Raw genomic sequence first — 15,955 nt, 5'->3', positions numbered from 1 at the left:
TTAAAAATAATCCAAGACTCATGTTTCGTGTACATAATCGTCGAATAATAAGAAAGAAATGGAAATGTTCAAAACTTTCTTCTGTGTAACTATTTAGATTTGTGTTAAGAAATAAACTGAACTTATTCGAGAAACCAATTATTGTTATTCTGAAGATTAGTTGAGTATTACGAACACAATTACAATATCTGAAATATCACTTTCAAAAAATGTTTTGATGATTGATAAACTGAAAGCTATTTACACTTTTACCTTTTTTTTTTTTTTTTTGTTACATGTTTCAGTCATTGGACTGCGGCCGTGCTGGGGCACTGCCTTGATGCGTTTACATAAACAAATCGCCCCCAATACTTGTTTTTTGTTTTAAAGTCCGATACTTACACTATTGGTCTCTTTTGCTGAACCGCTAAGTTACAGGGACGTAAACAAACACCAGTTGCCAAGCGGTAGTGGGAAAGAGAAAGACACACTCACGACGGGCTTCTTTCAGTTTCCGTTCACCAAATCTACTCACGAAGTTTTGGTAGGTCCAGGGCAAAAGTACAAGACACTCGCGCAAGGTGCTACGCAATGGTACTGAACCTGAAACTATGTGGCTGAGCAGCAAACTTCTTACCACACAGCCAAGTTTTTAGTAATCACTATAATTAAGCATATTGAATTTTTTCATCCTCGATCTTGCACAAATCTGATATATTGCTGAATTTTAAGGGGGAAATATTCACAAAAAAAAAAAAAAAAGAAAGAAGCAAAACGAAAATACAGGAATACATTTTTCTGGACCGATTCAAATATAATTATCATTTACAAACAAGTAAGGAAATTTAGATTTAATATTTCAAAATACCACACCTGACATGAAAAGCAACATGTTCTTCCAGTTTGTCAAAGAGACAGTAGTTGCCACTAGTTTTATTATTTGCATGTCTAAAGTGAATAGCTACCGAATGATTTTCAGTAAACCGAGAGGAATTATTTCCTACAAATGGTACAAATTCGCAGTTGTTCTCCTCTAAAACTAATTCCATTTGCATTTAGTGCTCTTGACATATAATGTGTTGCACTTGTCAACACCATGTACAGACACTACCCCTCTATTAAACTCCCAAACTTCACAGGTTATGTGCGAAAACACATCTTAATACAGATGACACAAAATGTAAACCTTGGAAATGTTCCGCTATAAATTTACTCAATCAAACACACGTAAGTAATTAGGTATTTGAAGAAATATCACAGAACCTTGCATATATACAAAGCAGGTAGAAATAATTACTATTTCATTTTACCAAAAGTAAAGACAGGTTAACAGGATGTAAAAACCCTACAAATGGTGAAATGAAGAAAAGTCAAATAAAAAAAAGTTTACTAAGTTATATCCTTTGAAATATGATTCATGCAATATAATATATATATACATATACACACACACACACACACATACAAGTAGCTTCATTGAAGGATCATTTATTTCACCTAGATTTTCCAATACACTTTTTAATATGTTAGCCCCATTCAAAAGAGATACAGGTTGTGCATTATAAGATACAGATATTACTTGTAAACTAGAAAAATATCAAAGTCATTTAGCTACACTTTCTGACACTATATCATGTACTGTCACATATTATGCTCTCCTAAGTCTATTTCAAAGTAAATGAGTAAACCCATTTTTCTCTTTAAATTCTACTGAAACTCATTTTAGCATTTTTTTAAAATTCACAAATGCTTTTCATATGATGATGTAAAAACCCATTATAATAAAATACTAGTGATTTTGATTAACACTTGAACTACTTTTGAAAAGTTATTTAATTTAAAAACATGAACATTATGAGAGTTCATATTGCAATGATAAAAATAGGAAAGCTAAAAATATTCAGTATTAAATTAGATTTTTTTTAATAGCTCTAATTTTAAGACAGTAAAGAATAAGAAAATGTTCTTACACTTAAGAAATATTAACTATGAAAATTAGAAATGAATCAAACCTAGATATATAAATTCCGGATATAAAATTAACAATTACATATAGTTCAATTATTTTTGCTGTAATTAAGCTAAATATAAATCATTACAGGGAAATACTTCATATATAAAAACACTTTTCACAGGAAATGATTTCAAGATGAATAAGCAGTGAATAACATACAGTTGGTGTCTATTGAACTTTCCAACAATTTATAGTGAACAAAACAAACAATTGTCATAAATCTTGAAAACTACCTACGTGCCTCCTCCACAAGTAGGAAGTAGTAGATATATATAAATATTTATACATTCACAAGTAAGATCATGAATGTATGAAGTTTCTGAGCAATATCCAGTTTAAGTGGATATCAAAATGCAATGTTTCAATGTTGTATATTGTCTCTTGTTAAACAATAGCAAATAACAGTGTATCAAGTACAGGATAGATTAAAAACAGTGCAGTTTATAACTAGGATCTCATATCACAGCTGTTGTATTTCTGTCGAGAAGGCTGCAGAAAGGAAAAAAACTTCACCTTTGTCAATTTGAATAGAAAAGGCATTTAACAATGGCATACATGCTATACAATAAGAAAGTTTGGATAAATCTCCTTACAACTGTTCAGGCTATATTTGAGGATTGTAAAATAAGCCAAAAATGAATACAAAATATTAATTACTTTTGTTGTTGATGAGTTTATCTAATTAAAAGAACCACTCTAAGTAAGACTTGCACTACAAAGATTTTGTCCATTTAAACTCTTTCTGTGGCCATATTTATGCTCCAGTTAATTTTTTAAACCAATAATTTAGAGAGGTTTCATTTGAATCACTTCATTAATTAACTGGTGTTTGGAACAGTTTAACAAAAAGTGCTTATATAAAATTACAGAAAGTTTAAAATTTATATATGAACGGATAAAAAATTTTTTTTCTTTTTTTTTGTGTATCACTGATCTAGAGGTGGTCTCAAAGGAAGTTAGTTCAGCAAAGTCTGGTAGTAATTACATGTACATTGAGCAGATTGACTAATGTATTTTCCAGCACAGAAATTGAATTTTGCAGACCAAAATCAACAGTCAAAACTGGTAGGTTAATTTATACACCAATACGCCTTTGGAGGACCAAAAATTTCCTGTGAAATGCAGCAGGATTTGGAAAGATAGTAATGATGTGTGAATATTTACATTATATACTACACTGACTTGTATGCCGGAAAATATGGTACACAGCTCTCTAGTTAGATCAACTGCAATTGGAAAATGACCAAATGCAATGCATAGAAAAGAAATGGCTGTAAACTTAGTTTTATGTATCCTTATGCAATGAAAATAGCCACAAGTGATACATAGAATGAATGGGTAGACAAAACTAAGTAAACGGCAATCAAGAGACATTGTGAGTAACCTTGATGATAGCTTGCTTGCTCTAGCGGTTTAGTGAAGAAATAAAAGTGATCTGTTAGGCTAACTAATAACACTAATAATAATTAATGACTAGAGCTGAGATCAAAGTAAGCAAGTGACTGAAGTAGCTTTGATAGCTACACTTGTTGGTAAAAAGAAAAATGAATTTATGTTTGTCTGTTTTTCAATATTATGTGCTAAGATGTCAATGGTAATCTATCTTCTTGACATTCCTAATCCAGAACTGGAAAGTTCATTGCTAAATAATGACTGGAGACTATTTGTGTTTTCTTTTGTATTCTTATAAATCCACTGTCTTTTTCTTAATGATATGCGTATGATGGTTTTGTAAATTTGGGCAGCTGCAGATAGTTACACCTATTTTCTATGTAGATGGATGCTCAACCTACTACAGCAAACTAACCAATGATAAAATAAGAATAAACCAGGCATTTAACCTTCAGAAGTGTTTGCAAAGGCCATAAGTGCAACACCTTCCAACAGACCAAAACATTAACTCTTTTGACACCAACCTGCCTGAGATCACCTTTGGCTCTATGATACAAGTTTCATGATTTAACCCTTTAGCATTTGAACTGGCTGTGTCTGGCCCAAAAATCTTGTTTTATGTTTAAACTGGCCAAATCTGGCCTCTTATACCTACCCTACAATGTCATTCTTAAAACTAAACAATCACATCATCAAAATCTTGAAGCTACGAGATAATGCATGATTAATTCAAAACAATGTGAATAAATATGCATTACATTTGACAGTAATCTGAACATAAAAGGTTAAAGGATCTAAACCAAAACCATCCATTAACATTTTATATTAATTTATGTTTGAAATACCAATTTGATAATGGTAAAGTTATTTTACTAAATTCTTCATTATTTTCAGAATTAATTGAAACAAAAGTAATGTATTTCAAGAGAAATATGGTAGCAAAAGGGTTTAAAAGGGTAATGCTATCACATATGTTTCTAATTTGAGAAGATATTTTAAAATGTATGTTGCCCTAATACAGACACAGCAACAGCTGTATGGTAAGTTTGCTTCACAACCACATGGTTTGGGGTTCAGTCCCACTATGCAATGCCTTGAGCAAATGTATTTTACTATAGCCCAAGGGAGACCATGATCAATGTCTTGTGAGTGAATATGGTAGACGGAAACTGAAAGGAAGCTCTTCATATGTATGTCTTTTGTTTGTTTCCCCACCACTTGACAACTGGCGTTGGTTTGTTTATGCCCTTGTAACTTAGTGGTTCAGCAAAAAGAGACAGGAAAAATGAGTACCAGAATTTTTTTCCATGGGTTGGATGGCTTGATAGGAATTGGCAAGACCAGGGGCTACACCAGGTTCCATAGTCTGTTTTGGCTCAGATTCTACAGCTAGAAGCCCTTCCTAATGCCAACCACTTTACAGAGTGTAATGAGTGCTTTTTACATAGCACAATCACAGTGCTTATGTGACATCAGCACCTACACAAATGCTTTTTACATGGCACCTTGGTTTTAGGATATCACCTGGGTTTTAGGGTATCTTAATATAATTCAAAGATGAAGTTATCATGACAAAGTATGTGGGTGACTAGGCCAAACCTTTGAGTTACATCTAGTGGGCTTTCACAAGATTTCTGCCAACCCAATTTCATTCATAAGGTATGAGCTGACCAGAGGCTAAAGTAAAAGACATTTTCCCAAGACAGCACACACTGGAATAGTACCCAGAGACCCATGGATGGGTAAGGAACTTCTTAAACATTCAGCCTAACTGTATCTGATATTCACAAAGCATAGAGTTCACATAATCTACTAGTTAGAGAGAATTAACAAATGATTACTTAAGGATATATACAACTTAAAAGTGTATATATATATATATATATATATGTGTGTGTGTGTGTGTGTGAACGAATTGAAAACAACAATCAATTGATATTTTCTAAACAATTAACGGAAAAAGTTTTTATAGATGTTTAAAATATACAAATAACAGACATGGGTGATAACTCTAATACAACATGAAAGTTAGGACCAAAATATATGTATTTTAAGTAATTTTCAATTAACATTTCACACACTGTATTTACTTACTGTATTTGATAGCTTATAAGACACTTTTTTTTTTCCAATTGCTTTAACTATTATATGCGTTAATGCACTAAAAATTTTCTTGAATATGTTCTGCTGAAATTGGGGAACATCTAATATGCTTATGCATCTTTTATGCCACCAAATACAGCATTTTGATATTCATGTTAGCCAATTAAAAAAAGAAAATTATATACACTACTATAATTTTTATTTTTCATCAGTATTTTTTTACAATAATATATTATGCATGAAAATGTATTGATGCATATTTACAACTGATGAAATAATACATGCTTTTGAAAAGATAATAAAGTGAACTTAATGGTATGTATTTAAAAATAACCAATGTCACTATCACTAAGCAACTGTTGCAGTTGTTTTCCTCTTAGATCTCTTGCCAAGCAGGTACAACAGTGAGTTATATTTACAATTTACATCTTTCTTTGTGTGTGTTTACTGTTTACTTATTTCAGTCATTAGACTGTGCCCATGCTGGTGTACCACCTTGAAGAATTTTAGTTGAATGAATCAACCACAATGCTTTTTTTTAAAGATTGGTACTTCAGTCCCTTCTGTCAAACTGCTACATTACAGGGACATAAACACACCAACACTGGTTGACAGGTGGTAGTGGGGGACAAACACACGCACGACAGGTTTCTTTGAGTTTCCATCTACCAAATCCATTCACAAAGTTTTGGCTGATCTCAGGCTGTAATGGAAGACACTTATCCAAAGTGCCATGCAGTGGGACTGAACCCAGAACAATATGGTTAGAAAGCAAACTTCCTACTATATAGCTACACCTGTGCCTATAAATGACTTTTTTTTCATATCCTCAAGGTAGGCCAAATGAGGAAAAATATGACTGATGATCCTTTCTGAGAACTCTGGGACTGATGGGAATTTATCCTTAAATCAGAAACCTAATCCCAAATGCATGCAATAGAATGGATCCTGCTTAAAGGCACCCAAAAGCTGGGTAGTGGTATTAACGCTTTAGCAATCAGATTATTGTCAAACATAATGCTCATTTATTCACATTATTTTGAAGTAATCATACATTATCTTGTAGCTTTGAGATTTTAATGATGTGATTGTTTATTTTTAATATGGCATTGTAGGATAGGTGTGAGAGGCCAGATATGACCAGTTTGAGTATAAAACAGGTAGAATATTTGGGCCGGATATGGCCATGTTTAAATACTAAAGGGTTAAACTGGATGATAGGATTGGTTAATCAACCAAACCAATGACTAATCTCACTTTCTGCTTCCTTCTTAAGTACAACATAAAGTAAACTGAAACTGTCAATGTAAATTATCTATATATATAAAAATGAGAATGTGTGTCTGTCTGTCTGTGTTTGTTTCCCTAAAACTCGAGAATTACACAACCAATTTCATTCAAATTTTACACGTGCCTTACTTAGGGTCCCGGTTGTGTTTTAGTCAAAAAAAATGTTTAACTTCTTGCATAGTTCGAGCCCACAGCAACATAATATCTCCTCCACTATTTAAGTATTACGTGTCAAAAGTGAAACAAAAACACTCATGTCAAATACTTTCACTTTAAAAATGAAACTATTCCACTAACTGAAACAATCACATTTCGATACTATAATGACAGATACTTTCACTTTAATGGTTTCAGAGAGAGAGATGTATATGTATACATATAGATGTATATGTACACGTATATGTATAGATATATATAGAGATATAGATGTATATGCATACATGTATATGTATACATATGTGTAGATGTACATGTAATATGTACACATATATACACATATATACATGCATACAGATATCTATACATATATACACTCACACACACACACACACAAACACACACATTAGTCATTTGTTTTTTTTATCCAAAACTACGTAAAAAGTACTGAATGGATCTTTATGAAATTTAGAAATTATATTCAATGCATAACAGCCATAACCACCATGAAAATTCATATATTTTTGATGTTGATGGAATTTTAACCATACAGATTACACCCAAATAAAGTAATATTTCTAAAATTTCTTCTTAGAAGTCACAAAGACCCCTTCATGGGGACTTCACACCCACAATTTACTCATTTTTCCTAAGCAAAGACAAATACAGTTGTACTATTGGAACCTATAGGGTCACCCGAACATAACAGATGAGCATTATTTGTAATTCAACGGTACAACAGTGTAAGACTATCTTTTCAGATATACTTACATTGTGATTTCTGCAATGTGGTGCATAGATTGTCAAGAAAATGAGACGCATCTTTGCCTCCACTTTTTATTATCACTGGGTCACACATAGTCCCCAGTTGGTAACATTGATTTCAAGGCCTTCCCAGATGATTGATTGGTTGTTCTAAGACATTTATTGATTGTAAATTTTTTCTGCAGTTACCTATCGGTATAGTGGTCATTTGCAAACTCCAGAGGCGACACTTTCATTTCCCTTTACTCCAAACGTCACACGTTCTTATTTCAATTGGGTCATGCCCTTCCAGTTGCTATAGATCCGTAATGCATCTTACAGCTGTGCCTGTCACCTGTATGGTGAGGAATCCTACATTGGGGAGTAATAACGACTACGCTCGGGTAGCCGACTGATTATCGTGATCATTCGTCTTTTGGTTTCCTGTAGCTTTACTCTCTTTTACAAACCCAGTGAACATATATATATTTCCTATTTCAAAGAAATTCAAACAATACATATTACACCCAAGTTAAAAACATTCCCAACAATTCAACTTCTCTGCTTGACATTAACACCCCCACCCCCAATAGGGGCCTTAACTTCTACATTTTTCAGCTCCAAGAGCTCTGAAATTTTGGAATATGTGCATAAAGATTAATAGTATGGGATACATGTCTCATGATTAGAATTTTTTTAGGGTGTGTAAAGAGGGAAAGAACCCTCATGTGCAATTTTGATGAAATTCGAATAATATCTATTCCAGTTCCTTACAGGAAATATAAGAGAAAAGTCTCATCCTTCAATTGCATGTAACACGGGCAACGCCGGGTATCTCTGCTAGTAATAAATATATTTATCTTTCATTTATTTCAGTCATTGGACTGTGGCCATGCTGGGGCACCACCTTGAGAGATTTAGTTGAATTGATTCCAGGACATTTTTTTAAAGCCTTATATTTATTCTATCAATCTCTTTTACAAAACTGCTGAGTAAAAGGGACACAAGTTGTCAAATAGTGGAGGGGACGGGGACACATACACACACAAAACAGTCTTCCTTCAAGTTTTGTCGATCAAGTCCATCCACAAAGCTTTGGTCAGCCCAAGGCTACATTAAAAGGGAGTTGCTCAAAATGTCATGCAGCGGGATGAACCCAGAACTATGTGGTTGGGAAGCAAACATCTTACTCACAGTCATGCTTGACCTATGTTGGTAAATACATTTTGAAAGTAGAATACTGAATATTGAAATAATACAAACAATATAATTTTGTGAGTAAAGTAACATCATAAATTTTTATGAGAAACTTTACATACATTTAATTGAATTAATTAAAAACATCACTTGCCACATTTTAACAGGGCTAATCTGGATTTCTATTTTACACAAGTTGTTAACCCGTATTAACCTACACAGGCTAACTTACATGGGTTAGCTGTCAAATTCAGAGATCTAAGATAAATTACTTGATAATCTGGTGATATTTAAGAAATTCATAACATTCCACTCTTGATTCTATGACACAAACTTCCTCTTTTAAAGTGATCTAAACTAAAATCTTCCATCAAAACTTCATGTTAATTTCTGCTTCAAACACCAGCTTAACATTGGCAAAGTTGTTTTACTAAGTTCTTTGCCATTTTAAAAATCAACTGAAACAAACGCAATGTATTTCAATAGAAATACAGAAACAAAAGAGTTAATGGTAACAAACTTTCTATAATTGAATGGAGATCCACAAATTCATCATACAGATATCAGATTATCCCCAAATCAACACAAAATCCACTGGGATATTACATCTTTCATATACTGTCTACTAATACAATATCTTTTATCTTTTACTTCTGGCCATGCCGGAACACCACTAGAAGGGTTTAATCGAATAAATTGACCCCAGTACTTTTTTCATTTTTTTAAAAGTCTGGTACGAATCCTATTGGTCACTTTTGCCAAACTACTTAAGAATGTAAACAAACCATCATCACTGATTGTCAAGTGGTTGTGGGGGACAAACACTAACAGAAACACACAAACAAACAGGCTTCCAAAGTTTTATCTCCCAAATCCACTCAGAGGGTTTTGGTCAGCCAGAGGCTATAGTAGAAGATGCCTAAGTTGCCATTGAATGTTATTGAACCTGAATAATGTGGTTAAGAAGCAAACTTCTTACCACACAACCATGCCTGCACCTCTGGATTATTTAGATTATACATTTTATAACATTTTCTTTCTTCTCTCAGATTTCGAATTATTGAAATTTCAAATTATCAAGAAGAAATACTAAGCTACTCTGTCTACAATTATACATTTATTTTTGGCTAATGACATAACTTTAGAAACCTATTTTAGAAATTTGATCAATAATTCATTGGAAATTAGCTTAATTTAGGCACAGATGTAGCTGTGTGGTAAGAAGTTTCCTTCCCAACTACATGGTTCCGAGTTCAATCCCACTGTGTGGCACCTTAGGCAAATGTTTTCTATTATAGCCTCAAGCCAACCAAAGCCTTGTGGGTGGATTTTGCAGATGGAAACAGAAAGAAGGCCATCAAATGCACCATTCAAGTGTGGCCAATGCCAGTGCTGCCTGACTGGCACCTGCTTAATGAAGGGCATCCAGCTGTAGAAACCTTCCCAAATTAGATTGAAACCTGGTGCAGTCTCCTGGCTTGCCAGTTCTCAGTCAAACCATCCAACCCATGCCAGCATGGAAAGCAGCATACAAAATTCTTAAAGACTGGCTCACAATATAGATCCCTTGTAGTTACCGAGATGTATTTCCCTTGTGAAACAGATTATTTTAATTATTTTGGAAAGAAAGGAGAGTGTGATTAGGCAAGGCTATAGTTTGATTTTCATTTTCTTCTAGTTTTACTTGCTTCTATCTCTGGACTGCAGCCATGCTAAAGGCATTGTCTTGAAGGATTTAGTAAAACAAATCATCCCTAGTACTTACTAGTCTTTGTTTAAGTCTGGTACTTATTCTATCAATTTCTTAGGCTGAACTGCTAAATTACTGGAATATAAAAGAAATCAAGCTGCAGTGGGGGAAAAAATAAACACAGACACACACATATATATGATGGGCTTCCTCACAGTTTCTCTCTACCAAATTCACTCACAAAGCATTGGTTGGCCTGGGTCTAAAGTGAAGACACCCAAGGTGCAATGCAGTGGGACTGAACTTGAAACCACATGGTTATAAGCAAGCTTCTTAATCATGTTAAAGATGACAAACCAAAAATAATGTATTTGAGGTTAGTTGTTAATGTTTGACACCAGGGACATAATCAAATGTAAGCTCTTTTTAGGAATATCATTGGGGCCTTCTGAAAAAGTCCAGACAATTGCTTGAAGAAAAAAAACAAGACACTAACAAAATTGATATCATTATCACTGACAAAACTGAATTATATATAAAAACACTATGCATGGCTGTGTGATAAGCAGCTTGCTTCCCAACCACATGGTTCCAGGTTTAGTCTCACTGCATGGCATCTAGAGCAAGTGTCTTCTACTAGAGCCTCGGGCCAAACAAAGTCTTGTGAGTGGATTTGGTAGAAGGAAACTGAAAGAAGCCCATTGTATGTGTGTATGTGTCTGTATTTGTACCCCATCACTGCTTGACAACTGGTGTTGGTTTGTTTATGTCCCCATAACTTAGTGGTTCAACAGAAAGAGACCAATAGAACAAGCACCAGGCTTTTAAAAAAAAAGTATTGGGGTCGATTCATTTGACTAAAAGTTCAAGGCAGTGTCCCAGCATGGTCACAGTCTAATGACTGTTGCCAATATGGAAAGAGGAAGTTAAATGATGATGATGATGAAGAAATATATACACACACAAGGAGTATCTGCACCCGTCTACTAAAGTCACTCACAAGTTACTGGTTGGCCCAGGGTTGTAAAAGAAACCTGCCCAAGATGCTACACAGTGGGCCAAAACCCAAAACCACAGGTTGCAAATAAAGCTTTTTAACCAGACAGCCATGTTTGCATCTACTCATAAAAAAAGTATTATTTTGTTTCAGTTTTATGATTTGGCTTACATATTTAGAATCTTTTGACATCAACTCATAAGTACATGCAGAATGTTGTTGATGGAATAAAATTTATTTTTATGTGTAAAGTGCTTTGACCCTTTTGTTACCATATTTCTGTTGAACTACACTGCATTTGTTTCAATTAATTTTGAAAATAATTAAGAATTTAGTAAAATATCTAAGCTGATTATTCGAACATAAATTAACAACGAATTCTAATGGGAAATTTCAACTTAGATCACTTTATACAGAAAGTTTGTATCATAGAAGCAGAAGCAGTCTTGGGCAGGTTGGTATCAAAAGAGTTAAAAAACATAACATACCAATTTTTGCAAGAAAACTGGCTTAATTACAAAATGTAAATAGTTAACAATATTGAACTTCCACACCTATACTTAGAAGTATGCCACCAGCCTGGCGAGAAAATTTATTTGGTAAAGCAGGTCCTTATCAGAAATATTATATGCTTAGGGAAATCATCTCAAACCTAATCAAGTCTAGGTTTAGATTACATATCCTAGGATAAGGTCAATTTTCATATTCAGATTCAGAACTACCAAACAAACTGCTCTTCTATTATCAAGTCTTATGTGAATCTTGATTACTAATCAAAGATGAGCAGCTAAACATAATTTAGAAATTGATTTTCAATAGAAATTGCTGCTAACAAAAGCTAATAAATTGAAGGGTCAACAACAATGTTTATTCAACCAAAACAAGTTTACCTATGGGATTTTGTGGTCATTTGATCATATAAAAAAATAAAAAGAAAGAAAAAGGGTAACAGTAGCTAACCAACAAAATCAATCATTTAATTCTCTTGCTTTTGTGATATCAGAAATTTTATAGGAATATACGAAAATATGACTGATTAATCCCCAAATTGATATTGTAGAAGATATATTTATCCTTTCTTTTAATGTTTTATTTGTTTCAGTCATTAGACTGTGGCTATGCTGGGGCACCTCCTTGAAGGGTTTAGTCAAACAAATTGACCCCAGTAGTTATTTTCCCTTTTTTAAGTGGTACTTATTCTATTGGTCTCTTTTGCCAAGCCACTAAGTTACGAGTGATGTAAACAAACCAACACTGGCTGTCAAGTGGTAGGTAGGAGCCAAACACAAACGCATCAGTATATGTGTATGTGTTTATATATATATATATATTTTTTTTTTTTTTTCACACATACGTGTCTTTTTTTTAGTTTCCGTCTACTAAATTCACCCACAAGGTTTTCATCAGCCCAAGGCTACAGTAAAAGAGACACTTGCCCAAGACACTGGGACTGAAACCAAAACCATGTGGTTGGGAAGCCAACTTCTTACCATACAGACTATAAGGATATAGAAATGTGATAATAAATTCATCCGACTATAATCAGGAGACACAATGATCCCAAAAGTATAGAAGAGGCATAAACTTATTCTAAATAAATGACTAAATTGCAACAATTTTGTCACAAATATCTTTCTTTTGAACATAAAGTCTACTAAGATGCAATATTTCATTATAGAACTAGTATTACAGGATTGTTTATACAAGGCTAGATTCAATCAATTATTGAGTTCTATATTATTTGCAATGCAGTAGTGAAGTAACAGAAATGCAGTTTGATATTTGTTACTAACATCAAAAATATTTATTTTCTTAGAAAAATCATTACATCATTCTCACATGTATGAAGAAACATTTAAGGTGATTCATATTAGTGTGAAAAGATAATACAATACTTCACAATGAGCTTTATATTTTCTACTCCATTGCTGAATAAAAATGTTTTTGGTTTGTATCTCAAGGTTCTTATGCTAGCATAATATCTCCATAAATTGTTAGAGTGTTCATACATCACTAAATGCCCTTCTTTACAGGAATCATTCAACTGTGAAGTAAGACTAAGATTCATTTTCAAAGATTGACTAATGCAAAATTATGTTGTTCTCGATAAACACAATAGAACAGGATTGAAACTCATGCATTTCATGTCAATAATCCAATATATTAACCCCTCAACCACTATTGACCACATTCAAAAACTGAAATTTGCAAGCTAACTAGAGAATCTCAACCTCGTTACTCAACAAGCTAGAATCAGCAGCTAAAACTTCATACTGCACCCAACCAGCTTAAAAAAGGAAGGCTGTTTTGAATACTGTCATTAAGAGGACAGATGGGAACAGCCATGGCTCAAATGCCTTTGATCAAAGGTACACTCATTCAGAGCTAATTTGGGGCTAACCAACAACTAAATGAAAATTTCTCTCTACAATCATTATTAACAAAGGAAGCAGATTTCAAAACCAGGACTTTTAACTTATCAATAGTCATAGAAATTAGCTAAGATGAAATAGGAATTCAATAACTCTATACTAAGACCAAATAAATGCTAATCTACAGTGCTGCCCACACATCTCGCATGATACATCCCTCAAACAAACATATATTTGAGATTCAGATATTCACACAAGCCTTCATTCATCCAACTAGCATTATGTAGTTGAAGATGACAGCCTCACAATGATTTCTGCTCTTCTGAAAACTACCGTAAACATATCCACTTGATGTACTCATCTTACTTCTTCCCATAAAATCCACAACAGAATAATACTCCATCTGGAATAATGCTGCTACTACAGACACAAAAATTCTAAACCACTTCCAAAAAGAGGCCATTCAAATGATTGTCAAAGACATACTACAACCCCTTAGCCCACAGATGTGCTGTCTCTTTTGAAAGTCGTTTCTTCAATAACACCAACATTCACGCTCCTCCTCTCCATTATACCTAATCTTTTCTTCCTAGAATGTCAACACTTTGGAATTCCCTTCCTACCAATGTTTCCCACCCCCATCTCTGCAGATATCAACTTACAGGTGTTCAAACCAAACATCAACCGTATCAATCACATTAGAGGACCTATGAAGCCACAAGCATTGCCCCTTCTTAATGACTGAGCCCATTAGTGTTCAAATTACTCAGACAAACGTAAAGTTTATTTATTCACATTATTTGGAATTAATCATATAACATCTCACAGATTTGAAATTTTGATGATGTTATTGTCAATATTTAGAATGACATTGTAGGTATGAGAAGTTAGATCTGGCCAGTTTGGATGTAAAACAGGAGGCATATTTAGGCCAGATGTGGCTGGTTTAAATGGTAAGTGGTTAATCATATAAAACAATAAAAGATGCTACACAAAAGACATTATTCAATTCTTCAGAACTGTAACTCTCTGATACTTTACACAATTTTCTTTTTCTACCATTAATGTCTCAATCAACACTAAATTCAATTCTTATAAGACAATTAAGCCAATCTATCAGCCCACAATTTCTTTGTTTTTTAACAGATTAATTTTTTCAAGATTATAAACCATACTTACTTATATATATATATATATATATATATATATATAAACACGCACACACACACACACACACATGCACTCATTTATAATGCACACTAATAAATGTGAACAATGAAGTCCATGAAAAATCATTCACAATATGCACTGACTTCTCTTTAGTTTTATGATGCATGTAAACCAAAGATTTTAGTCAGATTTATTATAATTGCTGTCTAGAATATATTGGAGAAAGGTTACAAATCGTAAACAAAGTAAAACCAATTTTGAAGGTGATCTTTGCATTTTACTGGTATTGGCTATAAAAGGTGTCCAGAAGTGCTTTAATAGTACAACTGGCAAATACAAGCCCCATGGAATTGTTGCTGTCAACCTTTCATCGTCAAAAAATGTGAAAATTTCTATTATATGACTGTGAATATAAAATACTTCTGCTCTGTAAACACTTTAACCCTTTTGTTACTAACCCGGCCATAGCCGGCCGAGCGTACCCATTGTTATTTAAATGTATATTTGAACCCAAATCTCGTTAGTACATTCGTTAAAACACCTGATTTCACTTTGCAAACAGTTGAGTTATTGTCTCCGACATTGTTTGGCGTGATATTTGAACTCAGTGAATTTTGGAAGATTTTTTTTCCACATTTTTTGCGGCGTTGATTTTTTTCAACTTTGAAGATGGAGAGGAGTTTCATGCTATCAAGCAGTGATTCCGAATTTGAAGGTTTTTCAACAGAAGATATGGAGATATCGAAGAAAAGAATGAATGAGCTACAAAAGCACATGGTGAACGATAATAAATCGGATATTTCTGTATCCGAAACTGAAAGCAGTGACGGCAACAGAGAGGAAGATTTTAC

The 15,955-nt window shown here is 33.5% G+C and overlaps 1 protein-coding gene across 5 annotated transcripts in view; it reads right to left on the bottom strand.

The window, feature by feature from the left end:
- Positions 1-15,955, bottom strand: part of LOC106880021 (histone demethylase UTY) — a 185,083-nt gene that overhangs the window by 126,191 nt on the left and 42,937 nt on the right. The gene's annotated exons all lie outside the window — the stretch shown is intronic.

This window comes from Octopus bimaculoides, chromosome 1 (genome assembly GCF_046866305.1).
Source record: "Octopus bimaculoides isolate indiv1 chromosome 1, ASM4686630v1, whole genome shotgun sequence".
In the NCBI taxonomy this organism is placed as follows: domain Eukaryota; kingdom Metazoa; phylum Mollusca; class Cephalopoda; order Octopoda; family Octopodidae; genus Octopus; species Octopus bimaculoides.
Note: the sequence above shows the minus strand (reverse complement) of the source record. Positions and strands in the feature narration are given on the sequence as shown.